This window comes from Micropterus dolomieu, linkage group LG20, assembly GCF_021292245.1.
Source record: "Micropterus dolomieu isolate WLL.071019.BEF.003 ecotype Adirondacks linkage group LG20, ASM2129224v1, whole genome shotgun sequence".
Taxonomy (NCBI): Eukaryota; Metazoa; Chordata; class Actinopteri; order Centrarchiformes; family Centrarchidae; genus Micropterus; species Micropterus dolomieu.
The window spans coordinates 27,780,073-27,787,979 of NC_060169.1; positions in this window are offsets into that span (position 1 = coordinate 27,780,073).

Here is a 7,907-nt window from a genome sequence, read left to right on the forward strand (position 1 = left end):
ATGTTTTTGTGGCTAGTGGTAATTGGGCCCCTCCCTTTGTGAGCTGACCCATTTGACAGGGCCTGTGGATGGGCCCTTGTACTGATATCTGTATGTGACTAGCAGATGATGTGTATGGTTCACGTGTTACTATGATCTCTGAAACCTGGCCCTCATGTTGGACACGGTCCCCTGGTTTGGCTTTGTCCCCCATTACCAAAGCCAGCTGGCTGGTGGCACACAATTGCACATCGCTTGGATCCAACTAGGGCTTTTCTTTGTGTACTTCAATCATCCACCACTGAGGGGAGCTCTGGTATTATTGTACTTTGCTGTGTTTCAACTTCTTTCTTTGCATACTTAACACACACACACAGACACGAATACAGGTAAACACACACTACACAGTGGTTGTTTGGTCAGATAAAGGAGTAGTGACGGGAGGGCAGAGGGTCACTGACGGTGTCTGGCCCTCTGTGGAAGCGACTGCTCCCAACCTCCCTCTCTCCTGCCTCCGTAATAAGTGTGACCGTTTGATTTCTGCACAAAAGGAGCAATTACAGGGAGTTGTTTAATCACCCACACTTTTATTGAGCTTGGGGTCTTTTAGCTTGCAGCTCAGGCCCCCGTCGTCGGCAGCAGCGGGCGACAGGAGTGACAGAGAAGGTCGCTGGTTTAACAGGGCGCGAAGGGGTCTCGTTTGAGTTAAGACTTCGCAGGCTACTCTGCACGCTGCGGAGGCCCCCGGGACAGAGACAAAGAGGTAGACGAGAACAGAAGACAGCCTGGCCAGCCAGGCAGAGAGATAGATGGACTTAACGGAGAGACAGAGACTAAAGGGCAGAGTTTGGGGGACACATCAGAATCACTTTTGACGCCAAGTAGGATAAATGTGCAGGAATTTCTCTTGGTTGTGTTTGCGTAGAGATAGGGCAACAATTTATGCAGTGAGTCAAAACAAAAGAGGTATTCAGGTACATGACAGTTGCACTTGTTGAGGAGGAGGGGTGGTGAATTCCCAGGAGTTCAACAGAGCTGGTGTCTAGTAATCTAGAGAAAGGTGCTTGAAATAAGCTTCAGTATGAACAAAGCACAGACATGGGCTAATTCTGGACTTGTGTGGACATTGTGAGAGCGGGGATGGCATACAAAAATGTTTTTTTTTTTAACAAAGAGAGAGAAGAAAAACAACAGAATTCGATTTTCCTACTTTACAGTCAGCCCAGAGCCCCAGTAAGCCCAAACTCCCATTCAAAACAGCACCAAGCACTGTCAGTGTCAGTGCTTTTTATTGAATTTTCAGCCTGGGTGTTACTCTATATTTGTGTGCATGCGGAGTGCCTCCTCCTCCTTCTCCCTGGATATGAATGATGGAGTACAAGTCCTTGTCTAGTCCCTCAGTGATGGCAGGGATGGTGCTGTGAGGTGAAGAAGGCGAATGGGGGTGGCGATGGATGGGAGCTGATGGTGGCAGTGTTTGTGGGAGAAAGGGGGTGATTGTTTTAAAGTTGCACAAACAGGGCAAGAACAGCACCACTGTGTGGTGAGCAGGGGGAGGCAGGTGTGGGTTGGGGGTGGAAGGTGGAGAATAAGATAGGGTAGAAGAGATAGAGAGCAGAAGAGGATGAGAGGGAGGAAGGGACTACACCATCGCTGCTCATAAAGCCAACAGCTGTGTGGGTAATGTTTTGTGACACCGAGCCTCTCCGAGCCCTTCTGTTTCCCAGAGAGCTAGGAGACGCCATATTCGGTCGTCACAAATGGCTCTGTCATTCACCCCCTAAGTCTTAATTATCGCTCCTGGTTTTTTGGCCACGTTTTGCTCAGGCGTATGGATCCATCTGCACGCTGTATAATTCCACTCCGCAATTTACAAGTGGCATTTATTACAATGGCCTCCGCGGCATCTCCTCTTTAACACCAGCAGCCCTTTCCAGAAAGACGAAGGGGAACAAAAGAGCAGTGCAATCTGGCAGCAACAGTGCCCACCCTCAGTTCCCTCAAATCTCTCTCTTGTCTTTTTTTTTTCCATCTGTACCCTTCCTCTCTGTACGGCTATCTCTCTCCACCCCCGTATTACCACTTTTTCCGCTTCTATTTATGTGTGTGTGTTTGTGTGTGTGTGTTTTTTCCCTTTGTTATTAATTTAATTTTTATGGGATTCACAGTACTCGCACAAACCGCCCCCTATCTGCCTCGAAGCAGAGGAAAAGGAAATAGCTGATGTTGATTTTTTCCCCCTCCTCTCCTCCTCTCCCCCTTCGTAATTCATTTTGGATTAATTCCCCTGTCTTCAGAGACAATCCTAATTCTTTATTATTTCCACTTCACAGGCTTCATGACATCCCCATATCCACATATCATATCCAGGGGAAACTTTACACCCAGCAGACCTTCTTGTTTTCTCCTCTCTTTTCCTGTCTCTGTCTTCTTTTCTCACTTCTAGCCCCCCTTCATTTTCTCTCTCCATTTATCTGTGTTTTTCCTATGTCTCTCACTTTCCTTTTTTCTCTCTCTCTATCAATCTCTAAATCTGCCACACTCTGTTTCTCTCACGAGAGTGAACTTACTTGTTAGTTTCTGTTGCACTCAGACACCTTCCCATCTCCTTCAATCTATATCACAACGTGCGTGCATGTACTGTGCATGTCATGTCTGAATGTCTCTATCTGTTTTCGTATGGGAATAAAATGACACTGAGTGGTCATTGTCATTAAAGTGCAACTGAAATCTGATTCTACATACATTTGTCACTTGTCTTCCTCTCCTCATGTGGTGCTCCACAGTGCTTTTCTTTGACTCCCTCATAACAATCACTTGTCAATTTCCTCTGCGATTAGAGATGTTCATTTACAGATGGACTCTCAGGCTCATCATATAGCAGATCTCCTTCGCCTTTATTTCTTGCTTCTCTAGCTCTTTCTTTATTTTTCTCTCCGGATGGCTCGATGGCTCATTCCCCCCACTGTCCTTCTGTCCCCTTCATGTTTTTTCTGCCTCTGCATTTCACTCCCCTCCTCAAAACGTCTTCTCTATTGCCTTGCCTTTCTCCCCTCTGCATCTCCCTCTGTGCTTTTCTAAACATCTGTATAGTTTTGTCTCTGTCTTTCTTTCTGTCTCTGTATTCATCTGCCTCTCTTCTTTCTTTTTTCCCTTCTTTCTTTCTTTCCACATTTTTTTCTCTGCTTTGTGATGCCTTTGTTTTTTCAGGGTGCTCATGTCAAGTAGTTTCTCAAATCAGCTCTCTTCAGATTTTTAGTGACCATTTTCGCTGCTGCCATGGGCACTCCTTTGTCCCACACCTACTAAGTACTCACACACACACACACACACACACACACACACACACACACATACACACACACACATAACCAGGCACACACACAAATGCAATGTCCCATCTCCAATTCACATTAAGTGGGCCCTGAATTTCCCCTGAGCTCTGGTATGGTGGCGACCGCCTCTGGAGTCCGGCTGTGCTAGATGTGTTGTCTGCACCCTTACCATTCAATTACCCTCCTGTAATCTGACAGGCTCCTCATGGCCTGCGCTGGGACAATCACTAGTGTGTGTGTGTGTGCGCGAGCATATCTGCTATACGAGTGCACATCTCTCTGTCTATTTCAGTGTGTCTGTCTGCTATTATGTCTGTCTCTGTGAGTGTATTCCTGCATTTCAGGTCCACACAGAAGCACCTTTTTTTTTTGCATTGTCCACTTTGCTTTGCTGTTTTGTTTTTTCCCTTAATACTTCTCTCACTCAAAGTCTCCCCAAGATCGCTGGCCTCAAGTCACTTGACATCCTGCTGCACCCGCAGAAACACACACTGACAGAATGAAAGAAACTAAGTCTTGCCACAAACGGCCAAAGCCAATATTATGTTCTCTTATCCTCCCTGTTATTATTTCGCCCTGTAATTTACCTCACCTTCTTTATCACCGTCTTCTCTCAATAACTTCATCTCACTCTCTCTTTCTCCATCATTTTCCCCTAATCACTGTCCCTGTGTTTTCTCTTTTTATCTTCATCTACTCCCCGTATCTCTCTGTCCCCCTCCCCTCTCTTTCTGTCTGTGCGAGGCAGGCTGGCTCTCGGTGTTGACCTGAGAAGGACTGACATTCAGAGGCCGGTCCCCTGCCTGCAGCACTGACATTTCTGCCAGACTTTGATGGTGCCTTTGAACAGAGATGTGTGGAGGGAAGAGCTGCCTGTCTCCCCCGCCTTCCAGCAGCTCTAGCTCTGCCTCTCCACCACTCAGAATGAGATGTATACTGTAGCGGACTGCTGTCCCATCACACATACAGGAAACACATGCACATAAATGAATAGACTTGTACGTTTAGACACACATGGACTGATTTACTTAGCCTCATTGACTCAGGTTCTCATTGCACAGGTGCACAAATTAATGTTCTCACACATGTACATCTGTACAGATGAATCTCTGCACATATATGTGAAAAGCACATACACACAATCACACACCTCCTTCTGTGAGGCCTTCAAAGACTCTCATTGCCCCCCGCCTATAAAACTGGCGCAGGGAGAGAGTGGCCCCGGTTATCTCTCCCACCTCTCCCCTATCTACCCAACCCCACCTCGCCAACCTTCAAAGACACCCATGTCAATCCAGTAACCCAGTAGCTCCTCTCTTCCTCCTTCTCCTCCTCCTGTTCTTCTTCGTCAGTGCCTTCCAATCTAAAATTCTAAACTCTCCTTCGTGCACCACACACTTTTTTTACTCACAATGTTACAAAACAGAGGAGAATATATTTAAATAAATAAATAAATAAGATATAGAGACAGGAAATTGCTTGATGGGGGTTGCTCTTCTGACAAACTGTACAGCATGATGTAAAAATGGCGCTCTGTTCCGTTATTCAGTAAATGCCAGTTCTGTGCCAAGCTGCCTGCTTTGGCAGATTCCCCTCTCTCTCTGCTGTCACTAAGGGGAATGGGATTTTTCTTTTTCATGTGTTGGAGGTAGGGACCAAAGCGTGTGGAGTCTAATTAAAATGACTTGGCTATTTTGCCATGCGATGGTGTCTCATAGAGGTGGATGAGAATTGAAACACTTAATTTTGTTTCGCTTGGTTCCTCCTCTCTGTGGAGTTGGACTGAGCTGAGCCTTGATGAGAGTGCGGATTTGACAGCTGTGCATGCATGCGGATGCATATTTGTGTGTGTGTACACTGCGAAAATTTTAATAAGTCACTTAATTTGTATTCAGTCCTATAGTCATAAATAATTTAACTTGGAACGCAGAAGCATTAAAATGTCCTGACCACAAAGTGTAGAAATTGTGGTGCTCTTGTCAGACAGTTTATCAGCAGAGTTTGACTTGACTTGATGTTGGTTTTATTGATGTTCCTGGAAAGAAGCATAAGACTGATTTCCCAGACCCCTTGATGAAAGAAAAGCCAAAAATGTTCGTCTTGTGTTATTTCATCCCATTATCTGTCTTTAAATCAGCCATCTTACACAGTAAAACAAATTATCTTGTGTCTAATGCAGACCTGTCACTTTCTTGCGCCTCCTTGAACTGACATTTTCTTGAGAAGATACTGTCACTTGTTTTGAGGAAAACTCTTCAACCAGAGAAAACCGCATTAGAATTGTACGTATTTGTTTAACTAAACTGTAGATCTCAAAAATGTATGTATGTAAATTTATGTAATCATTTAGGCAATCCAGGTTATGGAATTTAACTTAAACTTAGTGAATTTTCTTTAAACAAATCCCCCCTCCTCAGTCACACAGAACCACAGCTTTTATTTGAACTGGAGGGCAGCTTCCTCCTCCAAGGTTTCCAACAGAGTGTTAACACTTTACTTAGTGTGTCAATTTTATTACCCTAGTTTTCCTTGTTGAAGAAAAGCAAGATTGGAAGAATTTACAGATAAATTGTGCCTTGATGTATTTCTTGCTCTGTGTGTGTGTGTATGTGTGTGTGTGTGTGTGTGTGTGTGTGTGTGTGTGTGTGCGTGTGTGTGTGTCTGTAGAAAGAGAGGAAGTGACAGGTCCAACCCCTTCAAACGGCCCTCTGGTCCAGTAGCATGGCATGATTCCACCTCAGCCTTTCTTGCCAGCTCCCCTCCCCTCCTTCCACCTCCACCCCCTCTCTCCTCCCTCCAAGCTGGGGGCCCCAGGGTGCCTGCAGCCTGCCTGTACTGGGCTATTGATTGGGAACAGGGCTGCAGCTCACCTGCTAATTGAAAGCCGATTGGGGCCCTGGGGCAGAGCTGTAAAACAGGCCCCACGTGGCATTAAAAGCTGAAGGCTGATGGGCCACTGTAAATCCAGAGCTGCTAATAGTGGTGGTATATATCCATCTGTGTTAGAGCTGGATAAAAGACTGTGTGTGTGTGTCCATGTGTGCTTGTTCCGTTGTATGTGTGCACATGTACGTGCGCACATGTACATGATTTATGGTGCGTGTGTGTGCATCTTAATGGGTGTATGCGTTTGCACACAAACTGTGTGTCTCCGTGTGTATCTGCTGTTTATGTATGGATGTCTGTGTTCGTGTAATCACATACATTAAAGTGTGAGTGCCTGTTCGAGAGGATATTATGTGTGTAGCATATTATGTTACACACACACACTCTCACGCTCACAAACACACTCTCACGCTCACACTCATACACAGGTGGTTCATGGTAACAGTCTGGTCTCCCACGGCACCAGGAGAACAGTCTCGTCTGTAATGGACACATCCTTCCTCTTTCTTCAATTCTCCTGACAATAGCAGAAACAGCTCTTCACCCCCCCCCCCCCCCCCCCCCCCCCCCCCCCCCCCCACCCCCACCCCCACCCCCCCTTCGTCACTCTCTACCTTTCTCTAGCTTTCTCTTCTTCCTTTGTCTCCGTACAAGTCACACCTGTGATCCTCCGCTGAGACATCAGCTCTTGAGCTGGGCTTCATTTTTCCTTCCTCTCTCATTATTTCTCATCTTTTACATGACTCTGTGTTTCCTGTCTTATCTCCTGTTCTATCATTATTGGTCCATGTATATATGTATGTATATATGTACATAAGTGTATCATGGGCTCACAGTTGGTGCTCCACGTCATCCCAAAGGTGTGCGATGGAGTTGAGGTCAGGGATCTGTGTCAGCCTGTGAAGTTCTTCCACAGCAACATTTTGTCATGGATCTTGCTTTGTGCAAGGGGGGATAGTCATATTGAAACAGGAAAGGTTCTTACCCAAACCATTGCCAACAACCTATAGGCACACTAATGTTTCTTTATGCTGTATCAGTAAGATTTCCCTTTATTAAAAAAAAAAAAAAAGGACATGGCTCAAACCGTGAAACCAGTTCAAGACAAATAAAATGTGGACAGGTGTGTCCACATAGTTTTGACCACATAGTATGTCTATCTGTCTATCTACAGTGTCTCTTTCTACTTCTGACTTAGTTTTTCTTCCATTAAATCTCACTCTGCTTTCCACTCTCCCTCCCGTCTGTCTCTCTCTGAGCTGTGTGATTGAGTAGGGAGGGGGGCTGGCCGTCCTGCAGCATGGTGCATGGAAACAGAGGTTAATTGGATTGTAATTAGAGTGGAGGTGATTAATTGATAGCATCTGTAAATTTGGATGTTTCCATTGTAAATGTGACAAATGAGAGCGTGGCAGGCCGGAGGAGGAAGGGCAGAGAGAGAAAGAGCAGAGAGAGCAAGACACACATGCATAGGAAGAACGGAGAAGGAGTTACAGAGATGGTAGAGAGAGAGAGAAAAAAGAGAAAGGCACAGGAGTGAGAAAGTATGACATGCTTAGAAACACTTTTTTTTATTTCAATTGATAAGTAAAAGGTAATGCGTGTTTGAAGCAAATACTGTATTGAAAGATGTATGTCATGTCTTCACTTCCGCACACTAAGTGCTTACTGACTAAATATATATGAGTGCTGCCATGCTGCCAATGG